This window comes from Vanacampus margaritifer, chromosome 5 (assembly GCF_051991255.1).
Source record: "Vanacampus margaritifer isolate UIUO_Vmar chromosome 5, RoL_Vmar_1.0, whole genome shotgun sequence".
Taxonomy (NCBI): Eukaryota; Metazoa; Chordata; class Actinopteri; order Syngnathiformes; family Syngnathidae; genus Vanacampus; species Vanacampus margaritifer.
In genome coordinates, this window is record NC_135436.1 from 8,426,324 (window position 1) to 8,433,403 (window position 7,080).

Genomic DNA, 7,080 nt, shown 5'->3' on the forward strand with positions numbered 1-7,080 from the left:
GGAATGCAGAATCTGAAAGTCTTAATGTTATTTTTCTGGGGATGCAAGACACTAATGAATCTGGCAAATGTTTGATTTGTGGAATATTCCATTGACTCCAACTTTTCCATTGATTGGGACTGTATGACATGTGCATTAGTCATGCAGACTGTTTTATTTTTCCTGGCTCAGTAACTCACCGTTGCATTATCAGTCTGCTCGCTAACTGCTGTATCCATTTGATCTAAACCACTCCCACTTCCTCCTCCCGCCCCTGCACGTCCACAGATAGCACAAAATGTAAGTGTGTCGTAAACACATCTGCGAACACCTATTGCAGGAAGAAGAAAAAAAACATTTGCAAGAAGCAATGGATGAGCCAAGCATTACACAACAGGGATCAAATTGAGTTGACTAAAATAAGTGCTTAATCATTGTGTCATATTTATCCACCTGTCTTTTGTCAACAGATAAACTCTGTATGATTGCCATTAATGTGCAGCCAAAGATGCATTTATTTATTTAATTATAGATAGATTCATGCAGTTTATTTTTTTTTTTTCAAAAAGAGCAACAAGCAGAGGCCCAAAGGAATAACATTTATGATGTTCAATGGGCCTGTTTTAAAACCAATACTTAACAAAATCTATAATTTATTATGTAAGCCTACCTTTTGATGAAATAGTAAAGCGTGTAGTCTCAGGCTATGTTCACACTGCAGGGCGTGATGCCCAATTCGGATTTTTTCTTAAATCCAATAATAATTAATGTGAACGCAACGCGCTGGTGAGGCGACTCGCATGCGCAAAGAGCACACTTCAAGTGACGTACACCCAAAACGACGACATCACATTGCAGTGTTCACGGAAGTAAATATTGTGCCGCCTCGCAACGTTTTACTGCCAGCCAAGCCACTGAAGCAAGCGACTTTTATTAGTGTCATATGCAAATTTAACTGTGCCAACGCACGCTACAGATTGATGGACTGGTGGACTCGTTTCGCGGATGTGTTACTAGTTCGATTCATGTGTCTTGTCTGCATACATTATGTCAACTTCATGCTTCATGTTTCAAGTGTGATTAAAGAGAAATAAAAATGTAACAGTCACTCAAAACGGCTTTGTATATATTCACAGACGTGTCAATAGTCTCCCTTCCAAGCACTCGCTCCCGCCCGCGCAAAGCTCATATCAGCCTTTTAATGACGTATGAATCGGATGCGTGCGGATGAGCGTTCACAGTGCAGACGCATCGCATACATATCCGATTTATATCCACATACGAAAGAGGCCCAGGTCGGGTGTGCAAAAAATCTGAATTGTACCGTTCACACTGCATGAAAAAATCTGAATTGAGCTGCAGTGTGAACCCAGCCTCAGTGACCAAAAAGTATGGGGGATCAAGGCTGCCGCATAAAAAAATATCCACACACATCACTTTATAGATAATGTGATTTAAATCAATCTTTATCAGTATCATCTATTGTTGGTGCATAGACATGACTGATTGTTAACCCTATAAAGCCTGAACCATGAAATATATTAGAGAAAATTCAGATTCCTTGAAAATAGAGTATTTATTCTAGTCTTTTTTTACACAAACAAAAATGTTTTTTTGCGGGGGGAAATCAACTTCCACATATGACTTGATTTGTTTCATATTTGTGGCGGCCGTGGCTCAGGGTGTAGAGACGGTCGTTCAGTAACCTGTTTGATTCCCGCTCTCCCCAAGGCATGTGTAAATGTGTCCTTGGGCAAGGCACTTCACACACATTGCCTCCAGTGCTACTCACACTGATGTATGGAAGGCGCTAATGTTTGGTGGTGGTTGGAGGGGCCATAGGCGGACACTGGCAGCCATGCTTCCGTCAGCCTGCCCCAGAGCAGCTGTGGCTACTTAAGTAGCTTACCGCCACCACAGTGTGAATGTGTGAGTGCATGAATAATGTATCCGTTCCATTGTAAAGCGTTTTTGAGTGTCTAGAAAAGCGCTATATACTGTAAATCTGATGCATTATTATTATTTGATACATCCGGTCTCAATGCTTTAAAATCGTACATTTATAACTGTTAAAAATATAGTAATAAACAGACATATCAAACATAGTATTTTCAAAAATCTGAAAGAACATTTCTCACTATTAATAAGTATAGCTGTCTCTCCTTTCTCAATTGGGGCGATCTTGCAAGGTCGCTGGAGAAGCCATCATCTGAGTGATACTGCTCTCTAATGGATTATTCGTGCAATGCATGTTTCAGATCATATACGTCGGGTTTTAATGGGGGGAAAAAATTTATTAAACTCATGAAATAGAGGGCTCAAAATGTTTTGTATTTAATATGATACGTTTGGTGTTATTCAATGAAAACGTAATAACATTTTGCTGAAATTATTCTCTCATTTACTGGTCACCATTCCATGAGTGTTTACACCAATCGCACTAGTACTCAACTTGGTTTTACCATACCCAGTCCATCAGCCCTCACCAATACCAGGTTTGGACGCAGCAACTTGCCAGGTACCAGAAGATGACCTCATCAGATTTCTTCAGCATCAGAGCTTGATGACATCGGTGGGTCAAAACTGAAAGGAAGCTTATCGATTGAAGGAGTCACTAGTCAGGCCAAAACAAGTTCTAAATATTGTTAATTGGAAGGTAAGACTTTTTTTTCTAAGGATTTAAAAAAAATATTAAACAAAATTCATAATTGTATATGTTGCCTAACCCTTAACCCTAACCCTAAGTAAACATAGTTTTAGTGGCTGGAATGTACCGCATTTTCACAACCACAAGGCGCACCGTATTAAAAAGCGCAGTCTCAGTTACGGGTGCTATTTTTGTATTTAATACACACATAAGGCGCACCACACTATTGGGCGCAGGCACGATTAAATATATGCTAGCTCAATACATACATATGGTAGCATGCTTTCATCCTAAAACATACGCTAGCATGGCGTATGTTTTTAAAAAGGCAGCGGAGCATAACTGAGTTTGGTTGTACTCTATCGAAGTATTTAACAATGTAAACAGTGAGTTGGGTTCAGTGGTGTAGTCCAGGGTATACGCGGGTATACGGAGTATGCCCACTTCTTTTTCAGTCAGTATCGAGTATACCCACTTCTAAATCCCCCCTTTTGCACAACGGTCAGCCATGGCCTATCCTGCTCTGCCTTTAATTGGCTGGTACCCCTGCCTACACTTTATTAGATTGGCTAACTTTTGGCATGAGGACTGATGAGCCAATCTGAGGCAGAGTAGGGCGGGTCATGTTGAGGAAAAACAATCCTTCAAATGTTTAGCTCAGGTGAACTGATTTGCCCTCGTGCATGGGATACTTCATAGTGACGTGGGTTCGATTCCCGGGGTGGACGATGCCGGCTACACACTAACTACATTGTTACAATGCTATTCACACTGGTATATGGAAGGTGCGAATGTTTGTTGGTGGTCGGAGGGGCCGTAAGTGCACACTGGCAGCCACGCTTCCGTCAGCCTGCCCCAGGGCAGCTGTGGCTACTTAAGTAGCTTACCGCCACCACAGTGTTAATATGAGTGCATGAATAACGTATCCAGTCCATTGAAAAGTGTCTTTGAGTGTTTAGAAAAGCACTATATAAATCTGATACATTTTTATTATTATTATTACATGCTCTAGTTAAGTTCATGATTTTTAAGTATCGGTAAATAAAGACACAAGAATGGGGACAAATAGTTTAAGATTCAGCACAAAACCAAACAATATCATAATAGACACACACAATAAGTCTAACCAGTTTTTGTTCATGCATTGTTCACTAAATATTGTAATTTGTTTTATAACATACACTTTATTTTTGCCTCATGATGAATACATTTTACATTATTTCAGGGTGCTTTGTGTTCCCTGTGTTCCCAATTGTTCATAACAAGTCATGCTAAGTAATTTTATTATTGTGAGCAAGTACAAATGATGGATTTTTAATTCTTACATGTCACCGTTTCTAAAAGAGCACGTTTTTCTGGACAACTTTAAAAAATAAAAAAGGGGAATACTGAGAGGATTTTTGTTGCTCAATCTGAACCATTACATTTTATACTAAATAACAGAGGTGGGTTTATCAATTCAATCTATTGTTCTTCTCTCTCTTTTTTTTTTTTTTTTTTTTAAATCAATTGTGTAGTCAAAACTTAATTTAAAAGAGGTTTTGGTCAATTCATGTAGGTGCAAAAGTAAGTGAACCCTGAGATGCATTGCTTAAAACAAGCAGTCAAGTAGGATCAGGTAGGACAAATTGGTAGCTATCTAAACTAACCACTGAAATGGACTAATGAAATGAGACAGAGGTTTAGCAAAGAAATTGTGCATCACTGACTGAAACAGAGACAAAACTACGTCACTTTAGTCTTACCCTGGTGAACCCATACAGGTCAGTCAAGCTGAGAGGAAGAGAAATCTCAGGGGACCTTGGGAAGTGGGTAGTGACAGCACATCTGTTTGGGGAAAGCTATAAAGTCATCTAAAAAAAATTGAGCTTCATCATTCCACTGTGAAGCAGATCATCTGCAAATAGAGAACACTGAAAATTACTACAATCCTGCCTAGAAGTGGACGACCTTCTGAAATATCAGCAAGAACCACAAGAAAAATGATAATTCAGGTAAAAAGCCAACTCGTACATCACATCGAGGCATTTGCAGACCTCTTTTGCTGCATCGGGGACACGTGCATGCTTCAACAATCAGAAGAAACGTTCATCGACAAGGCTTTCATAGAAGGCTTGCGAGGTAGAAGCCTCTCTCTGCTCACAAAAAAGATCAAAGCTGCCCATCTCAACTTTGCCAGAAAGTACCTGGACAAACTTGAAGCTTGTCCCTTCTGTGGACAGATGAGTCCAAAATTGAACTGTTTGTCATGTTTGGTGAAAAGTCAACACTGCATACCAGCAAAAGAACCTTCACCCTAGACTGAAGCATGGGGGTGAGGATGTTAAATTCTGGGCTGGCTTTTCATCCTCAGGAACTGGACAACTACACATAGTCCAGGGAATCATGAATTCAGAGGAATATTGTGAAATCTTGGAACATAACCTGAAGCCGTTCTTTGCGAAACTTACAGCTTGGTAGAAGATGGATCATGCAACATGACAATAATCCAAACCATTCCAGCAATACAACCGATGAATTGCTGAAGAACAACTAGATTCATGTTCTGGATGTGTCCAGTCAAAATCCTGACTTAAATTCTTTCAAAATACTGAGGCGGGACGTGAAGCGGGCAGTTTATGCTAGACGGCCATCCAACCTCTCTCAATTGGTTGCATTTTGCAAGGAAGAGTGGCAAACATTCTTCCAAAGTAGATGTGAAAGGCTGATAAGTCACTAAAGAAAGTGTTTGGATGAAGTTTTTATTGCAAAAGGAGGTGCAATGTCTGATTAAGTGAGAGGTTCACATACTTTTGCACCCATAAAATTTGAGTTTTCAAATTTGAGAACAACTTTTGCTCAAGAATGAATGACAATGTTATCGTTCTTTTTGTTCAAGTCCATTATTTTCAATGTCAGCATTGTAGAGTGGGGTAGGACTAAACATTCAATAAGGTTATTTTAATATTTTATACAAAAAATCTGACTATGCCTGCAGGGTTCACAAACTTTGAACAGCAGTATATATATATATATATATATATATATATATATATATATATATATATATATATATATATATATATGTGTGTGTGTGTGTTGTTAGGGGTGTCAAAATTAGTGCGTTAATTTTTAGATAATTTAAAAGTTCCTTCAACGCCACTAATATTTATAAACGTGCAATTTAACTGTACTGGGGGAATTCCAGTCACAATGTCCATGTCAATATTAAGCAGCAATAAATTTAATAATAGTGCATATATTTGTGGAGACTGGGGTCAAGTTCTGTTTTACAATTTTTAAAATGTGCAGAATTTTGCAAGTTACTTGTTGACGGAGTCCAACCCAAAACACGCTTGCAAGTAGACACATTTAGCCCAAGCATGCATGCACAATTTATTCACAAATTGTGGCGTAACTCGCTCTAGCAGTTCAATAAAGTGAAAGCAGTGAGCACCATGAAGTCCTACTGCATCTTATATACAGGAAACCCGGCCCTGCTTGAGGACTGGCAGGAGTTTTTCAGGTTCTCATGTCTGCTAGTCCTCAACCAGGGCTGGATTTCCTGTATAAGCGATATGTCGGCACTGCTCCGCTTGACTGTCAGCGCTTACCGGAGTCGCACAACAACATTTACAGATTTTGGAACTCGGTGCACACAAAAGGCGCACCTCACTATTAGGCGCACCGTCCATTTTTGAGAAAATGTAAGACTTTTAAGTGCGCCGTATAGTTATGAAAATACGGTATGTAGCGCCAGTGGGCGATCAAGTCTTCCGCTGAAAAAATATCCAGTCTCCACTCCCCAATAGACATTGTAACTTAAAACAATACTTAATGAAATGTATTATTAAATATGTAGGCAGCTGTAGTCAAGTGTGTAGACGTAGCGTTCAATGTGTCAGTGAATGGAGCGCAAATCAAGTGTGCACAGCGGAGGTAAAAAGAACACAGGTGAGTTATCAATTTAAATGGCTAAAATTCAAAATATTGAATATTAGATATTTAAAAAAATCATGTTGACTTCATCTATCAGTGAACTTCACGTGGCCTCAGGCCACTGGTAATGTCGGCTCCTGGGAGAGATTTTTGAGGGCTATAAATCTTGACTATGACGTCAATGCCCTTTTAAACAAAAAAAGTTGTACATTAATTTTTGATGACGCAAATGTTGGCTTAAAGCAGCAATATTTCAGACGTTTCTATGTAGGCTAGTTCAATTTTCATCTGTCTTTTAAAGATTCCATTAGAAGCAGGGGGCCGCGTCATGACAAGTTTAATCCAGAGTATAAAATCAAATTTATAGTGAGCTTTGTTTAGGTGATCTCAAAGAGGCAGACTGAGAAAGCCTGTCGTAAATTTCTTAAAAGGTTCATCCAACCATTTATTTTAGTTTAAAACAAAACACACGCACAAATGCATTCTCCACAATCTCGGATCTGCCAGTCACCTTTTTGCAGAATTCATTGTTTCTG